The sequence below is a fragment of the Protopterus annectens genome, chromosome 3.part1 (assembly GCF_019279795.1).
Source record: "Protopterus annectens isolate FY-2018-M chromosome 3.part1, PAN1.0, whole genome shotgun sequence".
Lineage (NCBI taxonomy): Eukaryota > Metazoa > Chordata > Ceratodontiformes > Protopteridae > Protopterus > Protopterus annectens.
In genome coordinates, this window is record NC_056732.1 from 981,914,835 (window position 1) to 981,925,551 (window position 10,717).

At 37.1% G+C, this 10,717-nt stretch overlaps 1 pseudogene; it reads right to left on the bottom strand.

The window, feature by feature from the left end:
- Positions 1 to 580: 580 nt before the first annotated feature.
- Positions 581 to 1,025, bottom strand: LOC122797736 (annotated as a pseudogene).
- Between the last annotated feature and the right edge of the window lie 9,692 nt (positions 1,026 to 10,717).

Below are 10,717 nucleotides of genomic sequence, written 5' to 3' on the forward strand. Positions count from 1 at the left end.
CTCTAGAAACAAACTAATAATTCCAGACAAGGCTTTAGGGTACCCTTCATAATGGGCCTGGAGTTGACACCTACATGTCTAGATTCTACCCCACCATGCTATGTTGCTTGGTTCACCCTGAGTAGTTATTCAATGGCCAAGTTGTTTTCTTTGTAAATATTTACATTTTGATTTTGACATTAGAATGCCTATACTTTCATGTTTTGCCTTACTGCTGCTCTGAATTGTTAGCTTTCATGAAAAGCCCATCTGGCACCGACTACCAAATGTATTTATCCTTTTTTATTTATCTTTGTTGACCAAGTTAGTCTGTCTAGGCTGCATACTCACACTTAACAGACACAGACACACACACACACACACACACACACACACACACACACACACATATATATATATATATATATATATATATATATATATATATATATATATATATATATATATATATATATATATATATATATATATATATATATATATATATATATATATATATATATATATATATAAAATCAAACAAGACTGTTGAGTGGTGTGTCAGCAGAGCTGCATACCTGACACAGATATTAACTGCATTCTAAATCCTTGTCTGTAAACTTGGAACAGGTCTGGAAATTAGTATTTTCATCTGTTTTCTTCCTTCCACCATTATGATATGGTAGCCAAACTTGGTCTTTACTGGAGGGCCAGTATATACAGGCTTGTTCATGCTTCTAACAGGGAGATCAAATGCTGCTTCCTGGAAAGGTCCCACCATGGATCCTCTGGTCATCCAGATAAGGTCACCATCTTGCTGGGCTTTGTCCTCGCTGTACTGTGAAGCCACTTCACTGAAGTGAACACCAGACATGAGTTTTTCCATGGCTTCCATGACTATATTGTGCATTTTACACAGTATATGCCTCACCTTCACTGCATTTCCTCTTCCTTCTGGACCTTGTGCTTTTTTTCAGCATCAGTGCCATCAGAATGCCTCCTTTTTCACCACCTTTCACCCCACTGTCTTTCCCTTTGGGAGGCATACTGAGTACTTCACACAGACAAAAAACTCAGACAGAAAGTAATTCCAGCAGCTCGATGCCCACAAAATGACCACATCCCACCTTCATAAAAAGGACCTGCCAAGGCTGGGACCACCTTATGGAAATCTACATAATAGTAGCCATAGTAGCCATCATACTACCACTTTACGATGAGACCCCTGTGGTGATGATTTACTTGTCCTTTCAGTGGTTAGGATCTGCATGCCATTGCATAACTCAGCATCAGCAGCAATGCAGACAATATCATTGCCTTACTCTGTTAGCCCTGCATAAACCTTCTTATTCTCATAGACTGAAGTATCAAACTCAGTCTTATTGCAAAGTACATGCCAACAAAGGCCTTGACTCACTGATGTCTTTTAAAATTTCAGGAGAAAAAAGTTTAGCCATTCACTTGCCTTATCTCAGTACATCCATCCCTCACTGACTGGCTAGATTGCAGACCCATGCAGTAGAATAAGCTCCTAACCTTTGTATTGCTCCACAGCAGTGGCTATGTCTTATCTCTTAAATCAGTGTTCATAGGTTTGTAAAAGATTACTAGGTTAACAGCTTAAGAGCCCTTTCAAGCCTAGCCAATATAACCTGATTTTTACCCAACATATTACCCAACACAACAACAACTAGGACAAGAGAATGGCATGGATTTCTGCCTGTGCATTGAGTATCTTACAGATTGCCCCTGTCCATAAGGGAGACAGGCACCACCCCATTCGTGAATTTGTGATTCCTCATCCATTGATCCAAACTGCGTTTGAAATGGGCCAGGAAAGGGCTCTGCTTAATTTGAAAAGGAAGCCTGTTCCAAAGAAGGGGCAATCTCTGAGACACATATCTGTCTCTCTAGCATGTTTTGTTTGAGTTGCTGACTAAGTTGAGATGCCTAGATTGGGTGACCTTCATGATCTTTGACTTGCAGATGTGTAGCAGCTCCATCAGGGCTGGATTTGTGAGTGCCTTGCAGGTCAGGCATAGATGTCCCTCAATACTCAGTAGGAGATAGGGCTTTTAGTCTATCCACATAGTTCATGTTATTTACACCCTGTATTCTCTTTGTGAGGAACTGCCGCGGTCACTCCAGTTGTTGTAAGTGCCTACTCAAGTACATGCCAAATGGCACATTGTACTCCATTATTGGTCTAATAAGGGCTGAGTTCAGAGGGATTATAATTTCCTTGGATTTGGATGTCATATCTTTACTTATAAGTTGTGCCACACAAAAGGACTTCCTCACCACTGTTGACACATGGAGGTCAAAGTTCAGGCTACTATTTTTCTGTTACCTAGATTTCTCACCTCTGAGTCTACTCTTACAGGTATGCTATCGGTATTGTAATTTGCAGGGGTATTTGAATTTTCAAAGGGTATGATAATGCATTTTTTTCACATTTAGTTTTAGGCCATGGTTCTGGCAGCAATCATTTGTGTGATCTAGACCCTCCTGAAGAATGTGTGGATCATTGGGGTATACAATGTGTTTCAGGAGCATCCCTTGAAGACCACTCATTCATTTTTATTTGTTAATGGGAGTAATGCACCAATCCAAATTATTTGTGTTGTTTTTCTACAGTCCTTATATGGATTCTGTTAGAACTTATTGTTGTTCAGATCTAATAGTAGTCGACTGCAGCATCTTCTAACACGTACTATCTGTGCTGTATATTGCTCTCCTTATCAATTTGTTAAGGTATATGATCTGCACCGCATATTTTTCTTAGCTCGTCTGTTTATGATCTAGTGTTATATATTACTGATTTTTGTTTTATACAGAAAGTAGTCACCCTGATAATGGGATACAATTGCACTAAGAAGTTTCTCTAGCTGCCACTTTTAAATTAATATATACTTGAAAACATTTAATTATATGCCAGCTTGTTTGAAGAGTTAAGTTATAAACATAGACTAAAAGTGGGACAAGACATTCTATGCAAAGGAAAGGTTCAGAATACTGGAAATGTAAAGAAAGCAACAGTTTTCCAAACATCTGATTTTTTTTTTATCCTGTCTTATTGAAGACAGTCCATACTGACCCATAGTCTGAGTGTGTCACACTTTTCAATAATTAAATGCAGCCAGAACCACTTGCCTGATTTTCAAGTCAGATGCCATTGCTACAGACATGCAAACAATGAGTCTTCAGAGCTGTTTTGCATGCAGCTTATATTTTTCCTCTTATCAGCCTGTGTTATGCTCTGCTATTTAAAGTAAATTGATTTTGCTTCTTGACAGAATTCCATCAAAATGGTATATTCTCAATAAATAAAACTTCTCCATATATCTGTTATTTGTGTGCAAAGACTTACCCAGGCATTCATTAAAGGGTTTAGCACAAGCTGTATGGTTTGTGCTAAAAAGGCTCTGCTCCCATGATGTGGTAATCTGTGATTCAGAGACATGTTCTCCCCAATGAGGTAAAATCTCATTATCAGCTAATTTACATGCCTATGAATCACATTTACTACCACAATGTGCAGATCGTTTTTGATATGTACATTATGATAGTAATCTGCTACTTGTGTAGGCATTTGCATTCCTGCCCACAGTCACTTTCGTAAACACAAACAAGCTTATATTCAAATACACACACACACACACACACACACACACACACACACACACACACACACACACACACACACACATACACACACACACATGCACACACACACACACACACACACACACACACACACACACACACACACACACACACACACACACACACACACACACACACACACACACACCAGTTGCCATACTTGTCCCCTGGACTTGCTCTCCCTCCCATAGCTCCCTCTCACTTCGATCACCACAATATTTTAACTGTCATTATGACAGATTTGTAGAGTCCCTGGTGTTAAGTTATTCCCCTTCCTCCCTTCCCCGATCTCCATAGTGATTAGCAATGCAACTGAGGCAGTTTAATCTTTTAAGTTCTGTCTCCTGCGGTTCCCCGATCCCTGTAGTGCTCTTGGTGCATTTAAGGTAATGGTGTCTAGTGGTTGTCCTCACATTCTGATCCCTGTGGTGGTCTTGGTGCCTTTAAGGTAATGGTGTCTAGTGGTTATCCTTACATTCTGATCCCTGTGGTGCTCTCAGTGCCTTTAAGGTAATGGTGTCTAGTGGTTCCCCCTCGTATTCTGATCCCTATGGTGCTGTTTGTGCCATTAAGACACATAGATATATGTTATCCCTGGTGTCTAGCGGTCCCCCACACCACCCCATCCCTGTAATAAGGTCATGGTAGTTGAACATGGCCTTTTGGCTGTGTCCAATACTGCAACATGGAGGGATGGCCATGGTGATCTACATGGCTGAATGATTTCTTGAATCATTTGGCGTATAGATGCCTTCCTTATGTTGGTTCAGGGAGACAGAGAGAGAGAGAACACATAACTAATTATCATATACTTCTCTCCCAGACTACCTCATTAGCATTTAGCATGGCCACAGAGCCAACACTTCGCAGTGCACATCTATGTCACAGAGCACCATACAGCACCATGTTAGGGTGGTTGTTGAATTGGAAAAGGGTACCATGATGTGCACACAGAGGTACAGCTGTCATGGTACCTTCTTGAATCCCTGCCTTAATGTCCATGAGAAGCATAGCTTTCAACATCTTTGCACAAAAATCAAGGACAAAGCCAAAAGTAATAGGGGATATGGGCCTAAAATATGGACAGTTTTTAAATATTACTATAATTCATTTATAAAGTTACTAGAACAACAGGCTTTGCATCAATATGTATTTTCTAAACAATAGGCAGTAAGAAACTCTAATGTCTGGCATTACTAACCAATTGTAATCCTCAGTGACTTATCAGAAAATTAACAATTTTATGAGGGATGGAACAAAAATATGAGGCAAAATCAGGAATGTTCTGCAAAATATGGGTCAGTTGAGAGTTATGATGATAAGCTTTTCTTCCCTCCTTGCTTTGAAGACTGCTGAGTTTGAATACTGCAGTAAAATCATAAAGCAGCCTTGATCTACAGTTGTGAAACCAGGGACCCTGGTTAGAATTCTACAAAGAGAAAACAGGCATACAAAAGAGAAGGTAATGACTGTCCTGTATTTGTATTGTTATTGAAGAAACTGATTAAATGTATTTATTTTTGTTTTACTGTTATTTTAACATGTGTATATTTAAATAGTTTATTATTGTAACGTGTATATTTAAATAGTTTATTTTCTTTATATATTGAAATGTATTTTCTTCACAGATCTCCCACCATGCTATTATACTCAACTCTGTATCAGTTTACCACATTATTCTTGCATATCCATACTGAACTATTCTAGACACAATGTTTTCAACCATCATTTGCTTGTTCATATTTTTTTGTTTTACAAATGTGTGCATTCATATACTGTTTATTGCTTCTATGTGTTTTGTTCTGCTATCTGATCTGTTTGCTGCTTTTGAGTCTTTTTTTACACCCAGGCTAACCCTAAAAATAGGTCCTCCTAAATTACAACCTGGCTAATCAGTTTAATCAAACAACCAACTTAAGAAACAAACACATTTCAGCCTTTTGTTTAACATTTGCTTGTTTTCAATTTAATCTTTTCTATAAAGTGCTTTGCATTAAAATGTTGTAATAAAAGTTGAGTTGAGCTGATACTTTGCATGCACAAGATAATTTCCCTTCTAACACACGCACAGTATCTCTACAAATGCTGTATGATTTCTAGATCTTCTTATCAAATTAACACCCACTTTTTGCCTACATCTCCCAGCATCTAGCAGTCTGCGAAGAAGTGATGAATAAATACTGTATTTTTCTCCACTTCCTCCATATGTTTTCTGTTCTTCAAAATATTTTCCTTGAAAAGCACTCCACTTAACTACATTATTTACAGAAATTACTTTATATTGTCATGGTCTCCTGTCAACATCAATAACTAGGTATCCGCCTGCTTAGTCCTGAAACCACTTTGGTGTCACCTGGCACTCCTTACTTCATTCATATGTCTTTTAATAATCATCTGTGGATTAGCACTTAACAGTTACAGCTGATGCCATTTTATGGGATAAAAGAAGCAAACTGGTCACTCTAGAATCCATATTTGGTCTTAGCCACATATTTTGATATTTGTCAAAAACAACAAAGGTTAGTGAAGCATTTTTGGATAGCTAACGAGTCAGGGGAGTAACAATGACTCTTATATGATGAAGAATCCCGAGGATTAGCACAATTTCTTCATCTTTAAAATTCAAACATATCCCTGGTTACTGAATAAATATTTAAGACATTAATACATGAGGCACACCTAATTTTGTAGGCATCTGTTTCATCATGTAATAAACTTAATTATGGTACATCCAAGATGGCTGCACAGTGATCAACTGCTTTAATTCAGCTCTCTCAGTGTAAAAACAGAAAGTAAGAAAAAGGAATGCATTGAAACTGCTAGTTGGCTAAAATTCAGTGACTGACTAGTGAGTATACTGTCTGGATGCCAGCAAAGACAAAATTTGGGGAATGTGAAAGAAAGTCATGCAGAAAACGTGAAAAGAAAACACTGGAAAGGATTCTGTAGCTGTTCAACAAAAAGCAGTTCAAGCTTCAGCTTTAGTTCAAGAGATGGCTTAAATAATTTAATGGAAAAAATAAATCAAGTATATTTAGAGGTTATTAAAATAAATGAAGCATTGAATGAATATATCAACACAGATAAAAGGCTGGAAACATAGAAGAAGCTTTAACTAGCTATTCAGATGAACTGAAAACTAAAACTGCAAGAATCAGAGGCTGAAGTGAAGAAAAAGTTGACTGAGTATGAGGCTTCTCAAGAAGCACTGTTTCAAAAAATAATAGAGTTAGAAGGCAGTGTGTGCAGGGAAAACCTGAGATTTTCTGTTGTAACAGAGAAACTGGAAAGAACAGACTGCATTAATTTTATGAAAGCACAAATAAGCAACTGGACTAGTGTTCCACAGCAGGATTTGTTAATTTAAAGGGTACATGATATGTATGCCCTATACTTGGCCATGACAAAGCAGCCAAGATATATATTAGTAAAAATACAGTAATACCAACAGAAAGAGTTGATACTGACAAAACTGTGGCAGAAGGGCAAAATAGTAAAAACTGGAAATAGCAGAGTGTTTGTGGAAAACGATTATTCACTGTACAAGAGGCAGAAGACAATCAAATTTATCCCAACAATGAGGGAATGTTGACAGGCAGGTGTGAGATTCAAATTGCTGTATCCAGCATCTTCAGTGTTTTTTTCCAGGAGGTATCAAAGACAGTTTTTTTGTAGAACAGGCTAAGAAGGAAATAAAAACATTTTTCCAACAAAAAGTGAGCCAGCAATGAGAAGAGGACTCTTTTTCTTATTCTTTTGATAACAAAGCTCATATAGAGATTGTGACAGTGAAACATTTTCCAGTGTTGCAAAGGAAAATTCTTGAGAGGCAGAAAAAAAGCACAAGAATTGACTAGAGGAACCAAGAGTACCTTGGACTTGAACCAGAGTCTGTGGGGGGTGATCAAGTAGAAGACGAGCAGCACTGAAATTAGTGAATAAATGTGATATCATAAAGCACCAGTCACATTTGTGAAATTTGCCTTTGCTAATAAAAGTGGCTGAGAAAAGACTGGGCTTTTATTGACTTTGTTAAACTTGCAGATGGACAGTAAAGCAAATACCCCACATTATGTATTTAATGCTTAGAGGGACACTAAAGGGAAAAAGAAGTATCTGTAAGTAAAACAATCTTTGTTCTTATTAGCATTTGTATAAAACATTTCGTGATATAAACTGCATATTACATGATAAAGAAGTTTTGTATAGTGTGCAGTCATGGGTATTTTAAATGTGGGAATGAGTCTTTTCAGTGATTGTTGTATGCATTGATAAAGTAAAGTACCTTTTAATGCTAAGAAATATAGGCTTTACACTATAACAAGAGAAGAAAGGCAGAACAGAAGTTAACATAATGCTGTGATCTTGGGTTGCTGTGGTAGGGGTGTGGTGTAAAAGTGTACAGATTATATTATATGTAGTACTAAGATGATAACTTTCATTTATTTTTGCAAGGCTGGATATCTAGATTAAATCTCCTAATCTCCTTGTCTTAAACTATAAACAAGTTTTTTGTAAGAAATAGACTTGACAAATAAGACAAATTACAATAGTCTTGAAAAATTCAAAGCTTCTTGGATCTGCAAATATGTAATCTTGTTTTTTCCCCCATTGGCAAATGTTCTCAGTCAGAGACAAGAAGTCTGTAGCTGAAGGCAGTTAGGGGAATTCTGTACATTCTGTTCTGAGGGAAATTTACAAATATTCCTTTGTGCATCTAAAGTTGTTAGATGTTTTTAATCATTCTCCTTGCTGACTACTTTTACATGGAGACAGACTGTCTGCAGGTACAAGCAATTAATCTGAGCATTTTTTTGCTGAGGGAAATGTAAAATGTAAAGATGTAATGACAAGCACTAGAGTGAAAAATGAAGTTTGAAATAATGAGAAGTGAATAAGAGATAATAGTCTCCCAGGCAGCCTTAATAACTTAATGCATTTAATAAAACAGTGCATAATTTAGTTTTATTTGAAGGTAGCCAGTGCACTTTTTTCTTAGGGCTAAAAGTTAATGTTTTCTGAAAACATGCAAACTGCTTTTCATGTCTGGAGGAGTAGAGATAATAAAAGAACAGACAGTCAGTGTAAGACGGAACACTGGCTGTAACATGTACTTTAACAAAAATAACCTTAAGAAAAGAGTAGGTTATGCCTGTGGTAGCAGTTGTCAATTAGGGGCAATTGCTCTCTGGAGGGTTAAACTTCTTTTGTTAAAAATGTACATAATTTGTATATTTGTTCTACGTTAATAGGAGATGGGGTGTTTTGAAAATGTATTTAGTTTTTTGTTTGAGGATTTTCATTAAAGCAAAAAATGTTGAGAAATGTGACATAAGTTTGAATGGAGACAAGAAGAAACAGTGGTGTAAAATATCAGCCTGTAACAAAGGAGGTACTGCCAGCACAGCTATCTGGAATTTTGTAAATAATTATATGTCATTTGTGAATATCAACATTCATATAAGATGTTAATGTTACAACTGTATTACAACTGTATGTCAGATGTATATTAAACGCCTGGTACAGAAGTGTGTTGAAAAGGTTTTTTTCAAAATCCTTAAAATGTAACCACAAAATGCCCTATTGGAATAGAACAGAATGTACCTGCACTATTGTAATTGTTTAAATGTATATATTTTAACAATGGAAACTGAAATACAGGAGGGTAACTTCACAAAAGTAGCTGAAATTAAATAGCTTTATGGCCACACAATAAAAAGATGTTATCTTTCAGTTTCAATGCAGTAACAGACACAATGTCTGTGCTGAGAAGTTTTCTGTATTGCCTTGGAAGTGTTTTATTGTTTTATGACTTACAGGATCTGCAAAAATCTGAGGAAATGCCCTTGTGTGTTTATTTTCACAAGTAGATGCTAAATACTGCTAGCTTTCAGCAGTAGGGATTTTACCTGGGATAGAGTCAGATGACAAGAAATTATGTCATTCTACAAGCTATCCCAGGAGTAATATTTGAGATATCAACTTCAGAACTCTCTGAGAGAGAGACTGCATTATGTATTCTGTCTTTGACCTGACAACATCAGCTAGAAGATCCATTCACAACATGTGCCTTGCTACGAGTAAGTAAGTCTAGGGAACAGTATAATTTTCTTAGATAGTCAGGAATATAGCAAAGCTTATTTTAGATGTTTTTCTTAATTGATTTGAGACTGTCCTGCAATGTTGTTTTAAATATTTCCTGTGATTTTGAACTCTGATGTTACTATATATATATATATATATATATATATATATATATATATTTTTTTTATTATTAAATATATTTAAACATTTCATTGTTGCTGGTCTGTCTAGAGATATTTAAGCTCTGAGAAGTACTTGCATATTTATTTGGTGACACTGTGTAGGACACTCCTAATAGCCTTGCTCTTGGTCAAACTAACATTTGTATTGATAGTAACATTACATGGTATGATTGGACACCCTTTGTTAAGGGCCTTAAAATAGATGATAAGGAGCTGGCTGGTAGTAGTAAAAGCTACCTTATAGTCTGGGCAAAAGGGGGCATAACTAGTAAACCTGTGCCAGCCTTTCCCAGATGTATTTGTGCATAAATCAAACCTCAAAGAGTGTGTGTCAGCTAGTTGGGCAGGGACATGAAGCACTGGTTGGACAGAGAGGGTGCTGGAGGTCTTGGCTTGGCTACTCAGCTGAGATCTCAACTCCATAGCTGTGCCAGTGGGGAGTCTTATTGGGAATCTGGAGAAAGAGGGAGAAACCAGCCCCAGACTGACTGTGGTGTCTGTGTGCTCTTAAGGGAAATTGCACTTGATGTGAAGAGCTGCATCTACAAATATTGTGTGTGTACCTGTCATTCTTCCAATGTACATCCCCCACTGTTGCCCGTGGTGAGGATTGAGGCTCCTTGATTACTGGGCCAGTGGTGGGGCATCACATTTATTGGTTGGGAGTGGTGGATATTCACATATTAGGATGCAGTGGTGTGGATATTGAATTCCTGTAGCCTGTAAACAGCGGTCACTGGAGAAGGTGTTTGTACTCTCAATCAGCCACACAGTGAACATTCAGAGTTTCACATCACAATAGTTTT